The following is a 27,638-nucleotide window of genomic DNA, read 5'->3' as shown; positions in this document are numbered from 1 at the left end:
GCATGACTATTGTCATTCGTGCAACCACCGCAGCGTAGAACGTGATAATTCTTAACGCGTCCAAACGCTTGGGTAATAATTTCCGTTTGCACTTAGGAAGTTGCTGCCTATTTCGAGCGATGAGATACCGATTGCGCCTGGCGTATATTAATTTTCTCCGATGTATTATAATAACGGGAGCTCCAGCTCATTGTGCAGCCTCCGTCCACAGGCTTGCCGTGTAACGATCGTCCGACCGAGATAACCGCCGTGCCATCCGCGTCCGTGCCAACGTCCTCTAATTACGCGGAAATTAATTATAAGCGCATTACAGCTCGATACTCTTTTTTTTTCTCTCTCATTCGGCTTCGTGTTTTTCCCCGAGCGTTCTTCGGACGCAAAGCGATATTGCGAATAACGCCGGTGTAGTGGATCGAGTATATTTCCATCGATATTTTATTTCTTTTATTTTTCTACTTGAAATTAACTATATACCTATTTCTTATATAAATAATCGCATCCAGCTGTAATCGACCGATAGTATGTATATAGTCGGCAAAATATTAACTTGCATCAGTTTACACAATCGGCGATCAAAATTCTCGTCGAATTACCAATTGTGCGACAGCTGAACGAAGAAAACGGAACGATCGTTAATAAACGAGCAGAGTGGCAAAAATCCAGCGGAGATCGTTGTGCAACCGGAAGCAACGCGGAGAAGACTTTCATACTCGCAAAGATAAATTGACTGGCGCGAAACCAGTTTGTGCATCTCCGGACGCGATAAGTTGTGTACAGCGACGCAACGCAATCGCAATCTTTAATTGTTCATTCATTATGCACTCTCGCGAGGCAGCAACTGCCCCGTCATAGACGAGCCAAACTCTTTTCCTCTCGCGCGAGCGGGATCTCGATTGACCTTCGATCTTCGACACACGACAAAAGACCGTGATTCATGCATGCGTGTAAAACGCATATCTCGCGAGTCGCATGGCACCGCGGTGTGCATTCGCAGATATCCGTACGCGCCTGCAGAATGCGGGTATTGCCTGTGATCGTTATTAGCGAAGGTGTGTTTTTGTTGATCTTTCCTAACGGTTTTTTGCTTATCGATATATCCGCCAATTTTCACACAGGGTATACGTGATACGGGTATTTAACGAGTATCGCAATACACCGGCTGCAGATATCATGTACGATAATAAAAAATGTCAGTGGTCACTACCTTTCTTGCATACTTTCAGAATATATTTTTGCCTATCTGCGAGAGACAGCATATGAAATTGTTGTATTTGAACTAATTAAATTATATCTGAATTCAAATTTCCTTCATTTTTATGGCTTTCATATTATAATCGTGTTTTTTTTTTTAGTAATTGGGTAATTTACTTATTTGACTAATTTTACTAATAATTTAATTTTACTAATAGAAGAAACAAGGAATTAAACACACTTATTGGTCATACCTTTGCGCGCTTTATCTTCGTCTAGCATTCCTCAGGTCTATATTTCTCCGTTCGGTCGCGCGGAGATCCAGAATCTAAAACCGTCGTGCATTCACAGAGCAGACCGCAGACGACGTACAGAAAGCAACGGAGAAAGAACAAAAGAGAGATGAAAGGAGACGGACGAACTTTCGACGGAAAGACAGACAGCGAACGGAGCAGCGGCGAGCGAGAGAGGTAGAGATTGTGCCAAGATAGGTCGACCGCCGCCGTCAAAACTGGTAGGCCTTGAGGAATTATGCGAACTATTCTTGCCAGTTTGTCCGCCGTGAATTTACGAACGGCGTGATGACGCGCAGCAGCCGCCAAGTCCTACCCTGGGCGTGACCGAACGAGAGGGATCGAGATAGATCCTCAGAGATTATCCATCCTGCCCACGTCTCAGAGGCTCGACTGTTCTCTGTCTCCTTGTGGCGTAAACACTTCCCGAGAAACTGGCATAAATTAAAGCGATCCTTAATTTATGCGCACACGCGCGATGATATTAAAAAAAGTATCAATCGGTCGGCCTGTAGATAAGTTGACAAAAAATTTTGAAATACTGTCAAGAATGTCGATTCAATTGGGTATTCAACGCGTTCCGACACTCCGATAATTTTTAAGTCACGCTCGAGTATCCTTCACCGCGTTCCACGATGCGCACGAATAACTGATTAACTAATAACGCGAGCACCGACTAAACCTCAATCACTTCGCAGTTACGATCGATTACCCTTTACCTTCCTTACCGCGGTAGCGACGATGAGAATCAATTACCGTCCTTTCGCTACCCACGAACCCATTTCCTGTTCGCGATGAGCGAGAAACCTCTTCTACCCGCGAGACGATTTATCTGCGATAATCACCGCGAGTCTCCGCGGGATCTATTTACGAACGATGCAAGGCGAGAAAGAAACCTTATCCCACAGTGTTCTCTTTTGCTTCTCATATACGTTTCATATTGCGCAATGCAGTCTGACGAGCGCAGGATAAATGACTGGCGCTCCTCCGCGACTGCATACATATGTGTACAGGAATACACGTTCGGATTTCTCTCGTCGTAGAGCGTATTTCCCGGGAGACGGCGTGTCATCTTCGTCCCTTTACGTTGTTAAACGAATCATCTGGGAACGAAAAAATCGGTCGGCGATCGCACCCGGGGACCTCCGTGGGAGTACATCTCCGGCGCGCGTTCACTTGCCACTCGACGATTTGCATCGAATATTACGTCAGCGAACCGATTTATCAGGCAGAGAACGGAAAGTCCCTGATACGATCAGCGAACTCGACACTGTGTCGTTTCGGGTATCTTTGTAGGTGTACTATGTTCGATGTTTAAGAATTTAATACCTAACCATTCGCTTATAGTTTTTTTAATCCGCATTTTTAATATTTCATAAACATTCTATAATAAAAAGATATGTGTGAAAGAGAAAGAGAGAGAGAGAGAGAGAGAGAGAGAGAGAGAAATAATACATGTATATAATATGTATATCACGACTTGCATTGTTTGCAGACTGAAATAGCGAAGAAACAGATTCTATTTTTAAAGATTCAAATTATTCGTAGATGCGATATGATATACATTAAAATGTTCACGAAACTAAAAAACTAACAATGGTAAGGAAAGTATATCCAGAGAATATACCACCGCGTGAATTATAAAACGTGTTCGGTGGATACGCGACTCATTCTACCTTATGAATTCCTTCGTCTTCCAACTTCCAGTTCTCCACCATTGACTCTCTCAGTCAATCCTTTACAATGCATCGCTAAGCGAACACTCGCCTTGCCAGATGGTCAAAGCGCAATGTGCCGTTTGCATCGTGCGCGAGTGCTGAGAATTTGAATGAAATTTCGATACACGAAGGAATTCGAGTCGCCAAACCGGTGGCCTTGAGAAGCGCAGTCGTCGGCAAGTAAGATTGATGATGTGAAATCTCTTTCGCGCGCCGTAGCGTTGCCGAACTACAGAATGAGATCTTTTTAAACGAATCATGTACTATGTACAACAATCCATAAAAACCCGAATAAATGATTTCAAGACGTAAACACGAAAATACGTACGTAAGATAAGCATGACAAAATACAGAAGTTGATTCACGAGAATTTTCGCGAATCGCGAGCGAGCAGATAAACGCATAGGAATTCTTGACACAGATCGCGATTTCCATTCTTAATAATTATCTCTTACCGGTCACTCGAACGATATCTCCCTCGCCGTCGCGAAAAATCAAAATTTCTTTTTCCGTTCCTCTTCTGTCAGTCTCGCGTGAGACCTTAAGATGAGATCGTGCCCGTTGCAATTATATCCCCCTTCACCCGTCTCACAGCTCCATCTTTTTTCCTCTCCTTCTCTCCTTCTCTGCCGCAATCGAGGCTATCGAGGTGTCGTGCCGAAGTGGCCACGTAGCGCACGTCCGGATAGCAATTCCCTATTCCGCGCGCAGCCGATCGTCGACAAAGAGAAACGGCTCATGAAATATTACGCGACACGGAAATATATGCCCGCGCACGCAGCTCCTTCCTTTGATCAGGACCCGAGAAAATCGCCCGTTCCAGTCCCATGGGGCAAGATGGACCGCGAACTCGGCGCGATGCAACGTTATATCGTTTCAATATCCTCTTTCCGCCGACCGGACCTCCGCTCGGATCTTCGCACACCTTCCCTCGCTCCGTGCCATTTCCATCCCTTATCTCGCCCTCTTTCGTTTCACCACGGTCCGGTCATACCTTATGTATGACACACCGCTTCGTCGTCCGAACGAGACGAACTCGTTTGGTATTCGGCACTGACCACCACTCGCCACTTTCGTTGCGGATCTGGCTCTGTCCAGGGACCTCGCGTAGGAAGCGTATACGTGGTCCATGCTCTCTTCCGATCCAGCGATACGTATTCGTGCCGCGCATAAAGAAAATTCCCCGTAATAGCTTCACAGAGACAACTAAAATACGGAGCCGCAAAAATACGAACCGATGAAAGCGAAGCGTTATCGAGACACATATGCGCAAGTTTTCGACTAAATACAAATTTTAATAAAATAATTATCTCACAGTTCGTATGGAATAAGCGCATCTTCTTGTGCCTGTCGCGATCGCTTCAGGAAAGATAATGCGACAGACGGAGCAACGTACACCACCCACCCACTGCCTGCCTGTCTCGCTATGGAAATAATAGCGCGGCCTTGTGTAAACAAGTATGTAGTCGCACACTGTAAAAAAAAAACCAGCGTCGCGCGCCGCTTGCTGTGTGCCAGTCAGTCCGTTGCCGCGACAAAACATTTAACGTATTCTGAAACGTAGGTATATATAATTATAATAGATATACGTCGAATATATTCTTTAATCGTTTACAATTCGGAAACGATTGCACCTTCCACATTTTTATACTACAATCTTTGAGTCTCATCAATCTTCGGAATACACCGTCAAAATATTGTACAGTAGTTGTGAGTTCGATACAAAAAGACAGTTCGTACACAACTTCTTGCTCCATAAATCCTTTTTTATTTGCGGTCACAAAAAAACCGCAGTTCGAGAAGCGCAGTCGTTCGCGACGCCGTATAATCCAATAAGACGGCGAGTTGTGTTACAAAAGGCGCCGAATCAAAATCCGTTTCACTTTATGAACTATCAAAGCGGCTCGCGCGTCGTTTTAGCTTATGTATTGGAATCCGAGAGCACTTTAAACCGAACGACCGACCGACCGCGCAGACCGTGTGGGACAAGTCGGCAGAAACAAGAGGAACGCGCAAGTGCCACGTTACACACCTGTGCGAAGTATAACGCACGCACGCACGAATGCATAAACACGCACGACGGAAGTGCGCTCTTTTCTTCTCTCGGCGGGTAAATAAAACAAAACTCGATCGATTCGATACACGACGAGTACACCGGAAAGGTGGGTGGGAAGGCGATGGTGAACTACGAAGGACCGCGGTACACAGGAAGAGCATTCGCCTCCCCATAAATCACATTAATAAACTGCACTACCTTGCGACTGGCTGCACACATCCTATCCAGGATGTCGGATAAGACTTTCTCCCACCTTCGCGCGCAAACGGCTATTCTCACTGAATATGCTTATTCCTCCCTCTCCTATTCTTCCGTTTCGCTCTGATCGCATTTCTTTCTCTCCTTCTCATTCGACAGTCTGATGTCTTGATCGCACTTCATTCTCTTCGCGGCCGCGCACTTAAATTATGACGTCTGCTTAATTGTAAGATATCAAGATAAGACAATCTCGAAATTGCTTTACGACCTCAACTTGGCGCGAGATCCATCCGCCGTATTATGTATCCGAGAAGCACAGAGAAAAATCAGGATCCTTACAAAACGAATTGCTTTAGAGTAATAGCATTTCTATAGAGAACTTTTGCCGGACTATAATTTTTCACATATGATAAAGAATAAAAGAGAGAGAGAGAGAGAGAGAGAGAGAGAGAGAGACAGCGAATGTTCAACTCTTTTTTACGTCTCCTTCATTTCTCATATTTTGTTACAGAAATCTAAAACGTGGATCTACCGCTCTCTACCAAGACAAGATGAGAAGTTGAATAATCTTCCATCGCGAATTACGCGGGCACTTGTCCGAATTCGCACAAGTCATCGCGCGCAATGCCCAGTCTCCTCGGGAAGTGGATTAAGTGGCCGGCCGCCGCGCGCGTAGAATGAAGCGATGCATCTCTCGGCGCCCGATGCTGTCAGCCAGCGTAACGAAAGAAGAGACGCGCCCTGGACCAACCTGAGAATTGCCAACGGGACAAGAAGAAAAAGAAGGTAAGATCACGAGCACGCAACGAGAAGAGCCCGATGGGCACGATAGTTCCTCAAAGACGGATGGCGAGCCGGTCGCGATCGCCCAAAGTTATGCGTCTGTTCTTGCGTTGGACCGGCCGAAGCCTGTTACCGGCTTATTGTATCCTTGTAATCGCGAACCCGCGAATACCGCGAGGTAAAAGAGGAGGATTGGCGCGGAGGGCGCGTTGGATGAAGAAGAGAGTCAATTTCCTCCCTCGTATAAGATACGTGCGAAAATGCCGTGCGGCCGCCGAAGCTCCGATCTTCAAATATGCCCAATTAGCAACGGACTGACATAATAAGTAGATAAACAACTCCGGAGTCTCTTTCGCGGTGAGATCACAGGCGTGAGTTTTTTCCGCGCGATCAGCGGTGGAACGCGTACGAATCCGATCCCGGCTTCCACGTTCCCTCTTCTCCTCCTGTTTTCAACTTTCTTGCTCGCGCGTCCTCGCCGGCGAGTGATAGCACTTTACGGTCGATTTAGTCACCTCCTCGTCGAGAGCGTTCTGGTTTTTCGGTATCGCGTGTCGTGCCGGTTGCCGATTGGCTGCCATTTCGTCGCTGAATCCCGTTGGTTGCTGCGCTGGTGATCATCGGTTGTCTTTCGCGGCAAGAAGTCGAGAAGAATATCGCGCAATTTTTAGTATAACAAAGTAGCATTTCGAAAAATTATGAGTCATCCAGTAACTAACTTTAGCTAAACTTTAACTGTAGCTAAAGTTAATTACTGGATGACAATTACTGGCTCACAATTTTTCGAAATATAAAAAAATATTACTTCCTTGTCAAGTACAAAATTACAATTAATTCTTACCTGTTATTGCCTAAAAATATCCCGATATAACTTGATATGTTGTAGTTATAACTATTTTCAAAATAAAAAAATAACACGATGATGCATCTATGAGAGACGTGACGATTATCCGTTTCGTATTTCTATCTAATATAATTGATTCTTTAACGATCTTCAGTATCGGCGAATAATGACAATAACATCATATAAAATATTTTCTTCTTTAAAGATCTTAATCGTGTTATCGCTCGTCGTGAATAGTTTGAAGAATAATTGAAGAATTATATAATAATTGTTACGACAAAAACAGCGTGCAACAACGTTAGGATAAACGTTTAAATAAATTAAAAAATAATTTCTTAATTCAAGGATGCATCATCGACGAGCGATGTGGTCACGCTTAATTGCACGATGCAGATAAAGTCATTACGCGTAATCCGTTCCGGCGTATCGACGAGAAGCTCGATCGCGTCTCATCGTTTCGACGGTTCCGGCATGACGTGAATTTTAATGCCGGTGACGTCGCGGCGCCCCTATATTCATGTAATGCGGACACAGATTTAATAATGGAATGGTTAGTGGATTTCGTGCTAACGCGTTGCAATTTTTGGGAGAAGCGCCCCGTAGAGAGAGGACCGGAATAGAGAAGAACACGTCGGGCGACAACTCTGGCGAATACGACGTCCCCGGAACGCGGATGAGTACGTGAGTGGCATGTGTAAAAGGGCGAAGAAGGGCGGTTGGGGCACCCTACGAAGAATACCCTTCGCGAGCACGTAATCTATTTGTCGGGCGACCGCAAGACCGTGCGACGTTACAGAATCGTCTGACTTCGAAGAGACACGCCGTGAAAATGTGAAACCGATGCAACGAGCTCGCAAAGACGGAAGGAAACGCTGTCTCGTGGTGCAAACCGCGAAAAAAAATCTATTCTCGCCGTTAGATAAGAGAAGAGAGCTTCGGGAATTCGAGAGATTCGAGACGACACGAAAGAAGCTTCGCTTGAATAGGTCTGAGAAGAGACCGCTGTTAGAGATAAATTCCGAGGGATCGGGCGCAATATGTATGTAAAGGAAAATCCTAGGGCACAGCCGCGATCGACATTAACCGGCTCGTAGCCATTTCGAGATGGTGTAAAACCGAAAGTAATACTAACGTAAATGTCGTATTTCTGGTCGTAAGAAATTCTATCTTCGAATGCGCGCGGGCATTTACGGTTTTGTACTTGAGCCACCATCGCCATTGAGAAAGTCGAAACCGAGCTGAAACGACTCGCCATAACAACGTGAGAGACTTTTATCGTCACGCGTGCAGATCCATGCAAATGTACAAATGTTCATCACGCATTTGGTGCCATAATGCATTTCGCGCCGTCTATCCTCGCGAACGAAGGGGGGCGGCAAAAGGAAGAGAGACAAGAGTCACCGAGTGAACTTGTAAAACTTCCGAAAGTAGCATTTAATTTTAATCAGCGCCACGAGGACCATCAAGATGGTATCCGTTCAAGCACGTCGTCGACCGTCCGAATGGATTCCTGGCGCTATCGTGTCGCCCTCGGGTTCTTATTCTCGTCAATTCGTGGAATAACGGGCCATAAAAGGCGTCGAATTCTGGGCCGAAGACGTGCTAAAGTTTGGGGCCCGATCGACGGCGACGGGTCGCGCTGAAAAGTGCCCGGGACGAATGGATCTCGGCGGGGCCCGAGAGATCCGATGGATAGAGCCGCTCGCAGGCCGCGCGAATGGCTTGCGGAACCAGCTCGTGCATATGCATATGCGAGCAACGCGGATTTGCATTCTAATTGTCGGACGATCTGACAAACGTGCCATTACGACTCCGTTCGAATGTCCGCGCGATAGCGGCTGAGGAGACTTCTGCATCACGGAACGAGGTGCCAAAGAGTCCTCGGAACGGCCGAGAACGGTCAATAATCGAAAAAGTAAGGGTCTCTTATCTTATCCATCCCGTCGGTCTTGCGAAGGCAATAGCGTCTCCGATGCGTCCGTTTAATACGCACAAGTATACGTGTTATCGCAGGAAATGGACACAAGGATGCGGGCGTTCTGACAACGCGCCGGCCGGTCGTTACGAATCTAGTTATACCGAATTAATTCAAACAGCGACCGACACATTTTATATCAACCATCTCCCACGAAACCATATCTGTTTCATTAATGCATATTATGATCAGACGTTCACAACAAAGAGAAGAGATAGATGCCAAGATGACTGTGGTAGAAAGAGAGAAAGAAAGAGAGAAAAAGGACAAAATTAATACTTATTTTAAAATGGTAGGAGACCATCGCGTAAAATATAAACGATATAAAGAGATGGCGAGCAAATCGAGACAACATCTACGCACAAATCGTTTTATCTTATCGTCGGACCTTCCCCAAAATTGCCACTGTTACGTCAGATCCAATCGGCCTTAGTATCCAATAAGTATAAACACACGCCGTTAATCGCATCTTGCCCCTAAAATTTAATTCCAACCTTTCACGGCTACTACCGAATTTTTTAATTAACCGCCCATCCGTGCTTGATTTACCGCCGCGCTCAATTTGAGCCGCTTGTAATACACGCCGTTCATAATCATATTTTTATAAGGATGCACAGTACGAAATTAATTTCCCTCGGACACGACGCGTCGGCACAAAATTAATTTCATGCGAATCGTCGAACGCGAACGCATGTATTAAATTAGTATACTCCTCCTTCAATTTCCCTTACGTTCGCTTATCTAACATCGTATAACGCGGAGTAGGTACACATATACTTAATGAGGAGTGTTCTTATCCTCGTCAGAATTTCGAAGCAATTAGTCCTGATACTGTTAGCCACGTACAGAAGTGCGATAACGTCCGTAAGCGAGCTAAATCATCTTCCATTTTCATATTAACATTTTTCTTTCGGCCTATCTACATTATTACAAAGTATTAAATTATACGCGAGTCTCGTAACGCGACGGGAATCATAGATCGACGTTACCCTGACGTCTATCTACGATATCTATAGATGATCGTTCGAGTACCGTTCGATTAATGCACACGCTTCAGCGATCTACCTAGCCACCGTGTACCCTATCCATAAGAGGCTCCTTGCCATGAGCGTTAATGAATAGTTCAAGTCACGATTAGTAATTACACTTTAAACGTCGCGGTGATGCCCGATCGGTGGCGAGAAGTTCATGTACACTTCTTATCGCGCAGTGTCGTCGAAAGATTCCTTTTTGTGTACTCTAGGACGAAGGAGGCAAAGCCGAGAAGCACAATGCCGAACATTATGCGTCCAGCGACTCTGCGCGAGTTAAAAATTAACTTCAGCTTCCTCTCGCGCGTTCTATCTCCTCGTGTCTCTCTCTTTCTCCTCGGTCATATTTTTCTTCCTCGATCGCGCTTCCCTCCGTCCATTTCGTCGGCTTGCCCTGCACGTGTGCGCGATCGTAAAAAAATGCAACTAATTAACGACTAAAAAGTGGGGCCATCGGAAAGTTTTTTGCTCGCGACCGCGAGAAAAGGTCCGACTGAACTGGATGAGCCTAACCGTGCTATCGCGCCTTCTTCGTTTCACTTCTTCAATAACCGTCGGTTGGCTGGCGAGTGGATCACCGCTCGAAAAGTGGAGCGCATTCTCTTACGATGAGACGTCTACGCTTTCGTTTCAGTATACATTTCATCAAATTTGTCGTGTGAATCAAATAATAAGTAAATAATATTGTCTATACACGCAATAAATATCCGAAATACGTTTTTCATTTTTCAATAAACATGATTACGTTATTTAAATTAAATTGGTAACGGTGTTTATATATCGCCAACGTGATAAATTTTATGAAGGCTTAACGATTAATCGGTAATACTATTATTACATGCCATTGACATAATTTGATTTGATTGGATGGCACTAAAGTACTAATGAGATGACTGTAACGATATCTATCATTCCATAGAGATTGATTATATGAGTTTTTGTGCTTAGCTAAAGGATTAATGATAGTTGCATGAGTTGTTAAAGACTACCTGTAGAAAGATGAGAACAATTCGTTCAAGATTATTATTATTCGTACGTCGTTTATCCTCCGCGTATATTATTATTCGATATTATTAACAGTCGCCATGTCGTTATTCGATTTGCCGTAGCAAAAGCAATACAAAATATCAATATATACGCGATATATTATTCTTGGGGATCACATTTTATCATCTATGCATTAAATACTGTTTTAAAAACTACTGGAGTACAGCATATAACGAGTGTAAAATACACACAACATGTGTAGTATAATTAATGTACGTAACGTTGAGAAAAGACATTAGCTCGAGAAAAGACAGGCGTAAATTGGCATTTTCAAAGGTTTGATAAATCTCAAATTAATTATACGTGCATTGCAATGTTCGAGTAGAACGAGCAACTTGTTTACAAAATATTGCGTAAAAGAAAAAGAAAGGATCGTTTAACGACGTTAATGCGGTTAACGACAGATCTTCAGAAAGCTCGATCTCGTCGAGCGCCATCCGCGCGATCCGCCTCGCTTGCAATCTAATTAATCTAATTAAGCCGAAGCGCCTCGTTACTGCGGCGCGCGCCGCACGCACAAGGGGGAATTAAGAAGAAATGTAAGAGAGTGGCTATTGCGCTCGTAACAGATCGGTAACGCAAGATCGTCTCACCGATCCTCGTCGTTCAGACCGTGTCGCCGACAAGATCCATTAAGAGGATTATTATCGAATCGAGCAATCGCCGCTCTTCCTCTCTTACGTACCTAGTTTAAAATGTTTTTTTTTCTGCGGCCCGCAAATATTATGCTTGCAATGTGTTCAAATTTAATCGCGCTTAATTTATTCTGCCAAGTAGAGCAGGTGACGAAGTAAAAGCGGCTGAAATTAAATCACGCAAATTTGGAAAACATTTTTACATTTATGGATTTCACGTGCGATGTTTAATTTTAATTTCACCTCTTCACATCCCGGAATTTCATGTTAACCATTTTTAATTATGTCCGTGACCGTATCACATGTGTGCTCACATGTGCATGTAATTATGTTTCGTGTCAGCATTGGTAATCTCACGACACGCACGTAAACATTATGAGCGATTACGACAATCGAGTTTTTTTTTTCAAATTCCAGGAATGATTACGGAAACGTGGGTTTTTCTCGAGTAAAAACTGCTAATCTAATCGCTTCATTAATTATGATAATTAAACCGCACGCAATCGATACGAACAAGAAATTTCTACATACCTCAGACAAGATGGAACTATTCTGTTACGCTTACCGATAATACCTGACTTGGTGAGAGATAGATTCACTTACCCATTGCATCTGAAACAAAAATAGAAATACTAATTTTTAGTACAGGTCAGTTAAAACAGATATACATATAGTGCTAATTAAAGAATTAAATTAGAAGAGAATACCCTCTACGTTACTATTACCAATACTTAAATTTAAATATCCACGCTCTTATTCATCTTGTATAAGATCACGGAGGTCAATTATTTCCAATTTTTTATTTAAAGGAGCCAAAATTAAATAAAATTAAATATAAAATTGAAGCAATTAAATATATACACATTTTCATTTCTACATCATATTGAATATTCGCAAGATATTGACGTAATTACACACGGACGTTACATCAATACTTACGCCTCGTCATCGTTCCGCTGAAGTTCACGGTATATGCATAGTTCGCGGTTCCGAGTCTTCGGTAAGAGCCGCACCGAATGACTTTATGTACAACGCGCAACAAGAAGACCGCGCGAACACACGGCTAATTCCGCGTTAATTGCCCTACGGCGCTAAAGAGCGTTTCAGAGGGGGAAAAAAAGTTCGCTTTCCGTGCAAAAGGGGATTAAGAGCGTGAATGGCATTCTTCTCGGTCGTGATTTCATGCGAGGAGAGATGAAAGTCGAAATTACCGCGGATGCACTTTGTCCGGTGAACGCTGAAAAAAAAAATGCCGACTCCTCCCTCAGGTACGGTCGAAAGGTATTGCGACGCGAGCGAGAAACACCCAACTACTTTAGCCGGGGCGTACAATTCGTATCGTTTCTATTAAATAAAGAATCGGAGGTCTAATTGCCTTATTGTGAGCGTGCGAGTCACGTAAGCACGCGGCGGCCGTCACGATAAATCATAGCCAAAGACCGGAGTCGGCGCTCGAAACAATCGAGCGCGACTGAATGAAACCTTGCGAAACAAACGACCGTGCTTCGTGACGCTGCCTAATATCCGTTCTTACTAATCGCTCGCTGCAATTCGTAATATCGGGCGGAGCGGCCACGGCGTTCCAAAGAGTCGCGTGGGTCCCGTGGGTCCCGTGGGTTGACCCGAGAGATAGCCGAGAAGAAAGATAGATCTCTCGTAAGAGACAACACGAGTGAAAGAGAGAGGAGGAAGGGAGAGACGCAAATATGTACCGCGTGACACAGAATCGACGGAACAAGTTTCAAACGCGCATGAAAATCAGGAACAGGCGTCGATATAGAACTAGGCAGCGTGCAGCTTTATCTAAACTAGAAGCCCCGCGCGGCCCCGGTCACACTCGTAACTCCACGAGATAATCTCCGGCGTGGGCAACAGATACACACACCGCAAACTCCTCGCGTCTATACCGTAGTATCTACCTTCGTCTATCTCTATTTATTATCCTTAGGCGCGACTATGTGTCTCCGCCGAGATAGCCGACACTTCTCGCGTGTGGAGCAGCACGTGTATACACATGCAATATGCAACGGCACGCAGATAGGTATAGGTATAGGTAGAGCATGGGTATTTTTCGTGCGCTCCGTCCTCTCTTCCACGGCCGGTTGCACGCTCCAAGCACGGCGGAGTTCGTGTCCGGGCTGACTAACCCATTAGCGCCTTGGCTGCCGATCGACATGGCGAATCGATCGATAAAAGCCACGCCGAACACTTCCTGCCGATAGGAAGGCCCCGTCGTTTCTCTCGCAGCCGATCGACCGAGGAAAGAAAAATTGCTTTAGCCGCAGTTATCGCTAAATGAATAGCAGGCGCGCTGGAATCTTGCACACCAAGTGGCGTAATATATTGGACGATGTATACCTTAATTTAAAGTCGCATATTCTATTTATTTTTATATTTTTTAAATTTTTTTGTCGAGGACGATATAAAGATTAATTTAAAAAATGAAAAAATCGATTATTTACTCTGACAAATTATGCCAACGCGCCTTCTGAAGAAAAATGATTTTATCTATATTTAAATAATGGCAAGCTTGCAGAACTGCAAGAATAATTAGTTTTTTTTTTGCTAATCTAGTTGTACAGCAAGTGCTGTCAGCGTTTTCTGTCTAGGAAAGAAAATAACTTTGTTCAACTTTAAATTATTACAAGCTTTTGCAAATGGAAACGCGCAGATCGTACAGCGGTTATTCTTGCAATTCTCTCACGAGGATGCCAATAGTTCGCCTGTCGCGAAAATAGAAGTAGCAGTGGTAGGTGGAAGTGTAAACGAAGAAATAAATTAATGATTAAAAGAATTCGCGAGACACACATGATAGGGTATTACGGGAAGTGTGATAGTTGGCCGCGTACCTGGTAAACATTACCGATAAAATACGCGGTAAATATAATAAATGAGGTAATGACAACAGCCGGTCATCATAAATCCAGTGACAGTTGTTGCTACCGTTGCCAAAGAAGAGATTTGCTCAAGTGACGCAAAGCCGATTTATCGATATCATTATTTGAGATCCAAACATATCCAATGGTGAGGACAATAACCTAGTGCTTTCTTATTACACTTCATGTTATAATATAAACAGAACAAATTTCATCAAACGACATTCCACGACATAAAATATATCTTTGCCTCTCGCCAAAACATTAATATATTATTGTATTTTATTTACGAGACTACTGTCCCACGCGCGTCACATTAAATTTGTTTCAACACAAATCCTAATTAAATTACGAAATCATGTAAATTTAGGAGATCAAGCGGATATCGATATCATACAGAAAAATTCAGAAGCCCGGACAAGTCTTTACGTAATTTCATTAAAAAATATTTGTCATTTGTTTAAAATTAACAAATAGAATATTAGAATAACGTTCCCTTAAGAAATTCCTTCTCGAAAATAACTCGATACTTCGGGCTACGGAAACTTCCCGTCCGTCCCTGTTCACAAGCATACAGACAATGAAGCGTAGGGAGCAGCAACCGGCGGCTAAATTTTCGAGATGGTTTCAACCGATCCGGGCTTAATTTGTAGCACGTTCTTATGGAGAAGGGGCGATGAGGTCCATTCGATCGTCTCGTCGCGTTGCCAGATTAGTTAGCGCGACTTAAGACGGCTGTTGATGCTACCGCTTCTTGCCACGTTCCCCCTTCTCCATTTTTGCCGCTAAAACATCGTCCCTAATTAATCTCCTCGGTCTCTCCCGCATTGACGCTGCGCTAATATGGACGAACGGTGACAATGGCCAGAAGAGACAGAGCTTGGAATCCGCTGAATTCGACGGCGTGGCGAGCGAGCGAGAGAAAAAGTCACCCAACGTTTAACACCGTCCAAAAGGGATTATGGCCGATAAAGTCTAACCAGAACGAATCCTAATGCATATTTGTAAGGCGTTTAGCTTAAAGAACCAGCCAATGTGTGTTTTGGTTGATAACGTCGATAATTGCTGATGTAAACAAGAGAGTAACGGAGAGATGTTGAAAGTTTGGTGCAAGGAAGCGCACGTTCTGTTTAATCTGTATTTTTCTACAATATTAGAATATGTCAGAGACTTAACTGTCTCTGAGTTTGAGTTTGCCCTACCTGACATTCCTTATACATTTGTGAACAAACTTCATGAAAACATATTTAATATTCACTTAAGTGTACTGTATTCGTCGAGAGAAAACTAAATACTCAACGTTCGACTCGCGAATAAATGAAAATTAAGATAACGCAATTTTTCGAGCAAAGTACACAGCCAACACTATTTTACGTAAATTTTAAGTGAAAGACTCCATTTCTCAGATAAGTTGCAGATTCACGCAAATCTCCTCTGCGCGAAGAAATCTTTCTTCGATAAAAGCGATAGTAATATAGCAGCGAAAGTAATATTGACGACAGTGGTCGACGATGAAGAGTCCAATTGTGAATCCGCCGAATTCGCCGCAGAGCAGCGGCCGACCGGGAGAAAAACTTGCCCGATGCTTAATACCGGAGCGACGAGTCAGAACTGACGAGGGGAAGGACGGAGTCCGCTAATGGGAATTTGCGAGACGGCCATAATGTTCTCCGGAAACGTACGGGATGCACTTAACGTCTTACTTGAATGTAGCACGGCTCAAAAAGCGCGCCGCGGGAACTGGTCCGCAGGTGGCACTTGAGCGTCGTAGTTCAGGCCGCGACTGAAAAGGGCGTACGCGGTTAATTGGGATAATCGCCACAGTAAATCCGCCAAACGAACTCCGCTTCTGGTGGTATCTCTCTATCGAGGCAGCTTTTAATTTCTCGCTGCGGAATGCCGCGCGCAGAAGAAAACCGCGCCGACGCGCGGTATATACGCGAAAAAGCGTCGGATGCATAATACCCCGAGAGATCGCGTCTTGAATCCTTGACGCGCGTAAGCTCAATTTGTCGCTCAACGAGACATGCCTCCCTCCGCGACGTGAGACGCGAGCAAGCAAAAATGCGCGCGATATCGATCGAGGCGACGCGATCGTCCAGTGAATCGCATATGAAGAGCACTCTGAAACCGAGATCACGTCGCACAAAAGGATTCCCGTAAAAAGACAAGTGCGAACTTCGCGCGTTACTTTTTAAGCTTCGTTAAGCTAGCTCAATTTTTTATATCTCTTTCGAAAATCGATCGACTGATCTTTATACGCCGTACAGAAAACAGCAAGCCATTTATTTAAATTTTGCTTTACGTGTTCTTAAATTTTTGACGATAAAAAATGTTTAAAGCTACTTGTATTTCTGTTTTCAGTGACCGAAACTATTTTGGTAGAAACCATCTCAAAAGCGAATGAATAATTGATTAGACAAGTTGATATATCAGTTAATTATTAATGTCGACGCACGGTTTTTTCATTAAATAGTAAGAGGATAGCGCGCGCTACAGTTCTCGGAAGTATTAAAATTAGCATTGCGCAGACTCGCCGAATTTTCACGTGATTTCCGCGGATTTTCAACATTCATATCCATTATGACATGTGAAGAATAGAAATGGATGGAGATGATGAGGCTCGGTGATAATTTAAATCGTAGAGCTTTAATGCAATTAAGTTATTAAGTCAGCGGAGTGCGTTAAACCGTGAGGAAAAATTTAAGATTCTCGCGGAAATTACAGCGCATAATGAATATATGCGATTTAATGACGTTATCGCGAATGTCAAGGGATCTAAAAATAGACGTTTATTCGCCGTACGGCGGATTGACGACTTGAAAATCGCGAGAATAAAGATTCGCTCTACATGGGTGGCAGCGTATAAGCAGAAAGGTGCGGACATGACAAACACGCGTAGATAATTAACGCGATCTAAGCATCGTGTTCGGCGGAGCGTGTCAAGTGACAAGGACTCGATAAGTAGCGTCCGTGACATCGTCGTCATTGCCCTACCGTGAAACCCACCGTTATTAACAAACGAGCACGAGGTACCCACTCGTTTTCCATTTAAAAAAAATAACGAACGATGCGTCATGCTATACACCGCGAGAAAGGAGTAATTGATAAATATCTATTACTCGTTATCATACGTAAAAAGTCTCAAATGTGAAAGTCATATTCGAACTTTTTATCTCTATTTAATAACTTTCATCTTGCGTGAATTTCATATTTTGAGTGTTAAAAAGATAAAAACTGAGAGGGATTAAGATCTGTCTAACAATAAGTTGTAATTACTAACCCCGCGAGTACGAGTGGCAAATTCAGTACTTGCAATCATCTCGTTTCGTTTCTCGACAACTGTAATTATCACTAATTGCGACACTGACGTGTAAATTCGACAATACGTCTATTAAAAATGATCTCGTCTCTTTTCTGTTACTGTTTTCGGTGGTTTGACGAGCAAAAACGCACACGACATTTCCGCTCAAAGATGAGGAACCGGATGACGAGCCGCGAAACTAGGTCGATCTTTTTTCGAGCACAAGTCGACAGACTGAGAGTCGGAGGAGAGAACGGAAAGGGTGTCGACGAGCGGTTAATTGGTGTTCTATGAATTTGGCGGCGATTACCGCGAAACAACGCGAAGCAGACGGCTGATTCGCTTCTTGCAGATCGCATCGGGTGACTGGCGGAGAATTGGCTGGCCCGAACGACTCCTATCGTGGAATTTTAATTATAAATTAGTTGATTAACTCAATAGTGTTTTTGCTGCCGGCGACAGTGTCCTCGGAACTGGTCGCGCCAGTGTACGTCTCATATACGTGCGTCACGCACACCTCGAGATGCCGGCTTGGCAGGGGTTCTCCAAAAGATCGTGGATCTTTGGAAAAATGTCAATTAAAAATTGATACGATGGTGTCCATCACTTAATCACATTCAGATTTGTGACTGTTAATGTAGTATTAATATATTATTAATATAGAACGCGATATGTTATAACATTACGCTAACGTAAAACGATAACACGACTTTGTTCGAAATCGAGATGTATCACAACGCGCATAGCAGATCGAGTCCGAGGCAGTGTTTGTTCCGGCGAGGATGTCCGGCGTCAGGTTCTCGAAAAGAAAACAGGTCTTTGACATCGCAAACGTCGCGCTCATTTCGCGCGCGGCAGGTGCGATACACGCTCGAGACCTGCGTGCACGTAATTCCTCCGCATGCGGATACGCGAATGCACAGTTGTGTTCGCTTGCTACACTTGCTCCTCCTTTATTTATTTTTTGCGACCACATACGCAAAACACCATCTTTTGCTTACGTAACCACACGCAGAAGTAATCGAGAGTTTGTCGGACAAATTGCGCGGAACTTTGAGTTGTTGGGTGCATATGTGGGGCTGCTTAAATTTTTGTCCCGAGTATTCTACAAAAAGATATTAAATATTTAAATTAGTGTGTGATAATATTTCTATCTTGTTCTCATTATAAAAATGCTTTCCACTACAACGAGACAATTGGCTCTAATTGAAACAAAACGATATTAATATTCCGTGGGAAAGAATTACTTTATCGTAATAAAAATCAAATTTTCTGTAATGTAAGAAATTCAAGTTGAGAACCCACGACAATCCGAAGATACCTACGTTCGGAGCCCCGCTAGCATGAGAAGCACAATGGCCGCGAAGATGTAGCCGCACCGATGTCCTCGTCGCTTCATCGGCACGCATAGCATGCGAGGAATACGTTTTGTTTTATATTAAATAAAATATTCGACGTCCCACGGGACGAGTCGAGACCGACTAAATCGGTAAGCGTGAATTCTTGTCTCCAACGATCCATCATACTTTTCGACAGAATCTGTTTAATAAAGAAGATAACACAACCACTCGTACCATACTTGTACAAATCTCGACAGCAGAGGAATGCAGCTTTTCCATTCGACAACACGGACGAGAGAAGTAAGAAAATAGAGGAAACGTGAAAACACAGCCTCTTCAAATTACACTTATTACCAAGTTCTAATCTCTCGGTGAAAGTGACATGCAGACGTCATTTCAGGTTTCAACTTATCCAAATTATCTCGAACTGTTTAAAACTTGTGTTCTCGTGTAATCGTCGGTGACAACAGTCGTAATTGCTGTCGTCTTAAAATAGATATATCATCGCGAATTATTACACGAAATAAGAATGTGAATTAGAAAATATAGTCGGGATCAACGCAACGAATCTTCAGTATTTTACATAAATCATCAGAATAGATTATTTAAAAATCATTTTTAAGAGAAGAACAGTATTATAATCGTCGCACGTATTGGAAGAGCGAGCGGTAAAATCCAAACAAGAGCGGAGAACATCTGAGCACTGACCAAAGATGCGTGGAATCGCAAATTAAGGACGAGAGAAGGGCACGAGGCACTCGCGGGTCAGAAGATGTCCCGCTCTCGGTTCGCTCCGGTCCGCATACCGGACGAACCGAGCAACGCCGCAGCCGCAGCTATAGCCGCCTCCGTGCAAAAAAGTATAAAACTTGTGACCCGACTCACAGGGCCCCCGGTCCTGCCGTTCGCCTCGGAACCGCCATACTTTTTGCCGACACTCCGAGAGTACGAGAGAACGAACTGTGTCCGGCGCGAACGTCAGCAGAATGTAAAATATGCAACATGCTCTCGTCCCGAGTCTCGTGGTTTCCCGTTCGGTGATTCCAATAACACATGTGCGAGGTACAAGCAACTCTCATGGCATTTACATAACATAATTTAAATAAACAGAAATTGCGTTTTTGTTGTCGGCATTCGACTTTGATTAAAAATTTTTTTAAACAATTATGTCCTTATAAACAGCGAATTTTACCAGGAAATTGTATTCTCTCATCGGAAAATTCATTTGTTATTAGTCACAAGATCGAAAAAGAAACGAAGACGCGATCGATCGAGAGTATATCAATGATTCTCGGTAATCGAGGAAGATCCTGCTGCACAGAGAACGTTTCTTCTCGTTCGCAGCAGTAAACATCCTTTCCGCGAAAGCCCACAATACCGAGGATTTCTCTTCGCGCGTCGTGTCATCCTGGTCTTTCTTAAAATATCTCACAAACGAGAAAAATCGTTTTCTGGTGCAAGCGGGAAAAGCATCCAGAGACAAAAAGCCCTGTGTGTGAAGAGAACACTGCGCGTCCTACGATAAGTAAGAAATCAATTATACGTGAGCGGACTCGACAGATCGGGGTCTAGCCGCGTGCTCCGAATTTCCGCGCAATTAATACGGCTCCCGCGCCGTCATAGGATCTCCGGCGAATGCGTCAAACGGTCCGCCTAACGCGGTCGCATCGCGTGTCACGGTTTTGCTTGCATTCCCCACGCGCCTCGTTGCGTTAATCGTACTTAGCGTGCGGAATTTCGCTCTACGCAGGAAGCGCCAAGGATACGTACGGCGAGAAGACCGGAGGAGGAGCCTGAGGAGCGCGAGGAAAGCCAGCCAGCCAGCCGAGAGGGAGGTCTTGGGAGTGCAACGACTAGTTTCTTCTCCGTGTTATTATCTGCCGTGTCCGGTAAGTGCCGCGTGCAAGATAGCCGGGATGTGGAAGACATCATGTCGATCCCGGCCATTCCGTTCTCCGCCACTGTGTCCACTTAGCTATGCGAACGGGAATACTTATACTAACTCTACTATTCCTATACTAACGATTCCGAGAGAAATTCCTCCGTTCTGTCTCGCGTTTCCTCAAGCTCATAATAATGTTTGCCTAGGATGTCGTATTACCAGTATTCGTCGATGTATTAACGATCTAGGACCGCGGCAATTTGACTTTTAATATTGACGAAGAATTACAAAAATTATATTCACTTATTCATAGAGAGTTTCTGTAAGCCGTCCATAATGTGTTAAATTCTCGCTGATTGCAGAGATGTTATACTGCACAAAGCGATGATTCAATCAAATCAATATGTGTGCACTTATATAAAATTATGAATGACATATGCAAAAGAAAGTATTATATGAAATATATTATGCAACTTTAGAAACTTGATAAATATTTCTGAAAAGATTCTAGAAGGCTTAAATTTAACTACTACCTGTATATAAGAAAGTAAAAATGATCGAAGAGATCAGAAAAGAGGAATTATAGACTTGCGTGTCGCCGTAATTCAAACCAAATTCCATAATCTCGCAGGGGGGACGAAATCGGTCGCTTACGATGACATATCCCTGAATCACGTTCGAGACAAAGTAATGGTTCCATGGTGCAGAAAAATCGGGGGAGGGGGGTGGTGATGGGAGGCAAGGTGCGATCTCGTTCCCTCGCTGTACGGTCTCTCTCTCTCTCTCTCTCGCCTTCGTCCGGCGCGTACAGCTACGCCCACACCATAGCTATTCGCTTGACGATGGCCCATACCATTACATGATTTTTGATCGCCAACCGTCACCCTATGTATTTGCAGTAGGTATCTGCATACCTAGTTTGTCAATGTTGCATCGACGATCTTCGAGACTCGCTATGCCAGCTCGCGTCATCTTCGTCGTCGTCTTCGTCGTTTCGTCATGGCGTCTGGAAGTACCATCACGACGACGAGCGCGCAATGACGACGGCATGTAACGAGATACCACGGCGATTTCACACACGCATGCAAATCCCCTCCAGTATCGAGTTATGTCGGTTCTCCTGCCGACCAGACGCAAAGGATCTACAGCGGCAGCGATGCGAGAGAGCAAGAGAAAGAGAGCGAGAGAGAGAGACAAAGAAAAAAGGAAGAAAAGACACGCCTTGGTCTTCATGCCGGACTAGATGCTTATCTGGTCGAACCGTGGGAAAGGGAAAGCCTTTCTATTTGCTATCTATTTTTAATCGACTTCTAGAATCTTGATTTATTTAGACCCCAGGTGATCTGGACATTGATCCATCTCGATAATGACCGATTGTAACTTTTGCAATCGTATATCCCTTGATGAGCACGGGTAACGAGATTTTATGAACATAGGAATCATACGTTCCTTCACGACTCAGGCGCCGGCGAGATCAAATCGGTGATAATGCAGCAGCGGAGAAGCGCAGATGCACAAGAATAAGAAAGAAGGGTTCGTCCTGGCGCGGTGTCCATGATCCTTTCTCTCCATCTTCGTGGCGCGACGGAGGAAGGAGGACGGGTTATCATTAAGTGAAATGCCGTGTCCACTATCTCTCGGCTCTCACGCGGCCCCCGGCACTGCTTCTTCGCGGTGCCAGGACTTGTTTTCTGCGAGTCCCCGGATATCGTAGCGGAGCGGCACGTCGGAACGGGATAATCCCCTTCGCCGCTGCATCACGAGAAATTCTCTGCGAGGGTTATTAATAAGGCTACCACTATCTAACGCAATTAGAGACGCGAAGTCCTCGGGTCTTATATACTACTGCCAGGGGTTACGTGAGAGAATATCGTGAGAGTATCCTCTCAGCACCTTCCAACGCATCACGGCTCATTTTCATCTACCTACCATCCACGGTACTCCCCTCGCACCGTGCTTAATTTATTATGTGCTCGTGGCATTTGTTTCCGAAACTATCTTCGCATTTGCAAGCAAATTTCATGCTAATTATTTTCTTCTCTCTTTCAATGTTTATTTATATATTTCTCTCATTTTTAACGTATCGGTTTTTAGTTAGCTTAAAGCTCGTCCGAAATTATTCCGAAATTATTCGCTGGTCGTGCAAACAGCATCGTTCAATTTCGAAAGTTTATGCATACCGCGCCCATTCTGTAGTAATACGAGTGCATCGAAAAGATTAGAAAATTTTGGGTCCGCGGCAGAAAATTATCCTAATCTGATAATTCGGTATAAAATGCAGCCTTGTGCGTCGGCGATCAAGATATACCTTCTTGCTACGGAGCGATCATCGTTGCCTGCGTCATACGATGTAGATACGATCTCACGACTATAAGGAGCCGCACCGTTCACGTACGACCTTGCCGCGTCGCAACCGAAGAATACAAGGCAACACGCTTGGAGATCGCCCGGTTTTACGAGTGAATGCACAGGCGGCAATTAACGTATGATCCTTGAGAGTGCGATCGGAGCGAGAGTGAAAGCGAGAGTGAGAGAGGACTTTAATTCAACGAAAGAAAAAAAAAACTTTGCGTAATTATAATGAAGAGAGGAATATAGTTGATCAACTGATTGTATCTCGGCGACTTAACAAACTTCGCTGAGAGAAGGCAAATGCGTCCTCCCACACACGCGTAACTCTCCTCCGTTCATTTATATTAGCTAATGTCGGAGAACAGACTAGGCGCCGATACTAATTAATTATGAGCGAGACAAGCGGCGTGACCGACCGCCAGATTCGTCCTGATAAACGAGATTTCGTGGAAAGATTTATTAATGCTTCCACGGTAAATTAGCCGTTAAAGCGCGTTCGGTGGCGCGTGAAAAGATCGAAGAAACATATAAGATTCGTGTAATGTTAATTTAAATATTCGCTCTTCTATTCTATCTATTCTTGTACGGTATTATATATTATTCGTGATTTATCTTGTTCTCCCGAATTACGTAGATTTATGCGAATCGAATTATCGACCTGTGGTCTCTAATTCACACCGAGACTATCTCGAATTTGATGACACTCAAAAAAAATTCTACGATCCAATTTACTGTTTGCCAATACAAATAAAATATAATTACATTGGCGTAACATGAATGTCAAATTTATAAATTAACTTCTAATGTAATAAGAAAGCTTGAAATTGCATTGATAACATCAGAAATGTCTGGAAAGTGACTTCATGGATCGTGTAAGAAACATTTAATGATATAATGAATACGCATGATACCGGTCTCATACCGGTCCTTTCGTCGCAATGCATAAAGAAGCATCAGTAAAAAAATAAAAGGATCTCTATACATTTAAAAGCGGGTTTATAAATCGAAATATTCCAACGAGAACGAGAAGCGAGAGTCATTATAACGTCTTCTCGAGTATCGTGTATACATACATTGTCGCGCATAATTGAAAGGCACGGTTATCACCGACTAATTTAGCGGGGAAAATCAATATCTAACAATTATTTACTCTCCTAAATCACTTATCCCGTACTAATAAGCGACAAAGTGTGCCAATTAAGATACACCAAAGTGTCCCCGGTGTTTCTCATCGAGTGAATCGAGGCTGCTGAAGCGATCGTCTTGATGAGGAATTCCAGTTGGGTCTCTCGCCACTGAATGCGAAATAGAAAATGAAGAAGAAGAGGGAGAGATATTTCTAGCGCATCATTATAGCCACGAGTGGAGTGCTAGTTACCGGAGGTGTCTCCTCGTAAACACTCGGACATTTACATAACGAGTGACATCTGCCAGCCCAATCATACACGCTACCAAGAGAGTTTAATACCGCTGGCATACCACTCCGCGTGCCACACTGCCTCCAGGACTGGTCTTCGAGGACTCGCCCGTATACACACATCCATAACACGCGTGGCACACGGCCATGCGATGCGCATTACACGTTTGTTCCGCACACGTCGCGTCGCGACGGATATCTACGAAATTGAAGAAAACATGTACCTCCGCGTTAAGGAAGAACGTAACATCATTTGCATATGGCAATGTCAATTCTAGGTAGAGACGCGGTATGCTGCGCGTTGCGATAAGGTTACTTTTACACGGAGGACAAATTACACTTTCGAGACGCGGCTTTCGCTTGCGCGCCGCGTTGTCGTTTTTCAGGTTGAAAGTCTTCCTGTTGTAACTTGAATGCTTTACCTAATACAATCGGAAAGAAAAAAGAAAAAAAGAAAGAATTCGTGATTGATGAAAATAGACGCACAAACGCAACGATTGTACGGTTGAGTCTTTATAATTCGTCAGCGAGAATTAATCGGTGATTAAAGAAGAAAATCGTTGTGTTTCTTCGCAAAGCTCTTTTCCTCCGATCCTCAGATATCAGAACGCACAGAATCTCTCTCGTAATTCTGGAGACGAAAAGTTTTTGCAAATTCCACCTGTCGTTCGGATGATTGCCCTCGATCTTTTATTTCGATCATCTGTCCCAGTCTGTTGTCATATTTCTTGCCATCCGCGATGTGCGATGAAGCAATTTAGTGAACCCCGCGAAAACCGACCGACTATCAACGGTCCCGCCGACTGATGTCATTGTTTCGGTCTCGTCTATTTGGACGTACCGAGGTGTGCCACCGCGGCGGTGTGCCGCACAATAATTATCGCTGTCTGCGACGAAAAGCTGCGACGACATAAATCTGAGGTCTCTTCTACAGGTGCATGAATGAAAATTGAAAACGAAAGGGAAAAGGAAAATATTGGAGAAACAACCAGATATGTAACAACGAATATGACTTCGATATAATTATCGTGAAAGCATAAAAAATCTGTCCGTCTCGTCATAGAATCTTTTCCGCTTAGATTGAGAGCTCGTTGAAGTGGTGAGAACAATCGAGAGGATTCAGGCAGGGTGTGGCAACATATAATTACAGTAATTAGCAGACAAGTAATTAATTAGGCTCGCCAACCGTTTGTTATTTCGCGCGGCGCACAGTTGCTGGACGTGTGTACGTATGTGTATGCACTGACGTGTATTTGTATGTACATGTCGCTCACGTGTACGAGTACCTAAGATACCTGTGGGGTACTGGTATAACTACTGTACCCGTGTCCCTTTACGTCCTCGTGCTCAAAGGGTTACGTCTTGATCCCAATTAACGAGCGATTTTTTGCCAAGCGCATCGAGAGACTCGGAGCGAGTGAGTATGAGGAGCGATCTGCAAATTGCAGAAAGGCAAAATCGATCGAATCTGCCGATCGCAAAATAACGGTGAGCCGTACACTTTGTATTGGACAATACCACTGAATCGATATTTTATTATTCTCCCTAAAGATGCGACTACGATTTTATTCATTGGAGACGTATGTTTCTCACAATCAGATGTATGTTTCGTATTCTGCTTTTAATACTTTAATTCAATGTCGCTTACAAGTCATTAAGAATCTGTATTAAGCAACGGTGGAATTTCAGAATCTCAATAATAATTCTTTTTTTTCCAAATCTTAAATGTATTTTTGGCCAGTATAATCTCGCGTGAAGTGAAAGATTTGGAATCGAAATTTGAGCTATTTTAAAAATGTTGCACAAAAATATCACAAGCACTTCTTTGAAAAGACTTTTCCTCACAATCACTTTTCGAATTCTTATATAAATCTTGAAGCTAATGCTGTATCGTTACTTGGTATAAGGCTACCTGTTATCCTGGAAAAATCAGTGCACACAATAATTAATTGCTTGACAAAATTAATTTAAATCGATACAGCTGACGGAAATGTATATCACCGGATCGAATTATTCGACGCATTGATCCTTAGTACAGCACAGACGATTGGCCGTGTCCTGCATTTGCCAAACATTCGGGACTCTCCCCTGCAATCGCCAACGACCACGCACGGTTTGCTCGCTTCACTGGGCAATAAACATAATGGCGCACGTCCTTAATTAAGTGGATTTTCAATCAAGATTCAATCAGTCTCGTTGTAAATGTAAATGCCGACCCAACCCACTCTCGCTTCTCCTCACCGTTCACGACCCGTCGCCGGGATTGTCGTCATGTCCAGATCCAGAGCTTCGTAGATTCATGTTTAAAAGTGTGAAGGATGAATCTTCCCGTAAGCGAACGCGACGGTTTGTAGCAGCGATAAGACGACGTTAGTGCTTCAGTAACGATACGCTTGATATATAGTCATCATTTTGATAGACCGCGTTGTTGAAGAATTTATATTTCAAAGAGAAATACTGCGAGATTTCAGCGATAAATCCCTTTTGAAGAGTGAAAATGCGCATTAACCAAAAAATTCATTTGTCACTTGCAACATATTATATATCGCGTTAAAATGGCAAAGATAAATTACAAAATATCTGCGAAACGATTGAAAAATGTATACCTTTATGGCGAGAAATGCCTCGGTAAACCGATAACGGTTAATTTCAGTACGTGCCCGCACTTAAAGCAAAATCGGGCATACTCTCGATGA

General features: G+C 43.7%; 1 long non-coding RNA gene across 1 annotated transcript in view; it reads left to right on the top strand.

Moving 5' to 3' along the window:
- Positions 1-27,638, top strand: part of LOC139779413 (uncharacterized) — a 102,369-nt gene that overhangs the window by 21,219 nt on the left and 53,512 nt on the right. The window contains exon 2 of the long non-coding RNA XR_011719892.1: positions 5,968-6,242. This is a non-coding gene — a long non-coding RNA (uncharacterized lncRNA). The remainder of the gene's footprint in view (positions 1-5,967; positions 6,243-27,638) is intronic.

Source organism: Temnothorax nylanderi, unplaced genomic scaffold, assembly GCF_030848795.1.
Source record: "Temnothorax nylanderi isolate EJ_2023f unplaced genomic scaffold, tnyl_v1.0 TNYL_tig0225_pilon, whole genome shotgun sequence".
Lineage (NCBI taxonomy): Eukaryota > Metazoa > Arthropoda > Insecta > Hymenoptera > Formicidae > Temnothorax > Temnothorax nylanderi.
Note: the sequence above shows the minus strand (reverse complement) of the source record. Positions and strands in the feature narration are given on the sequence as shown.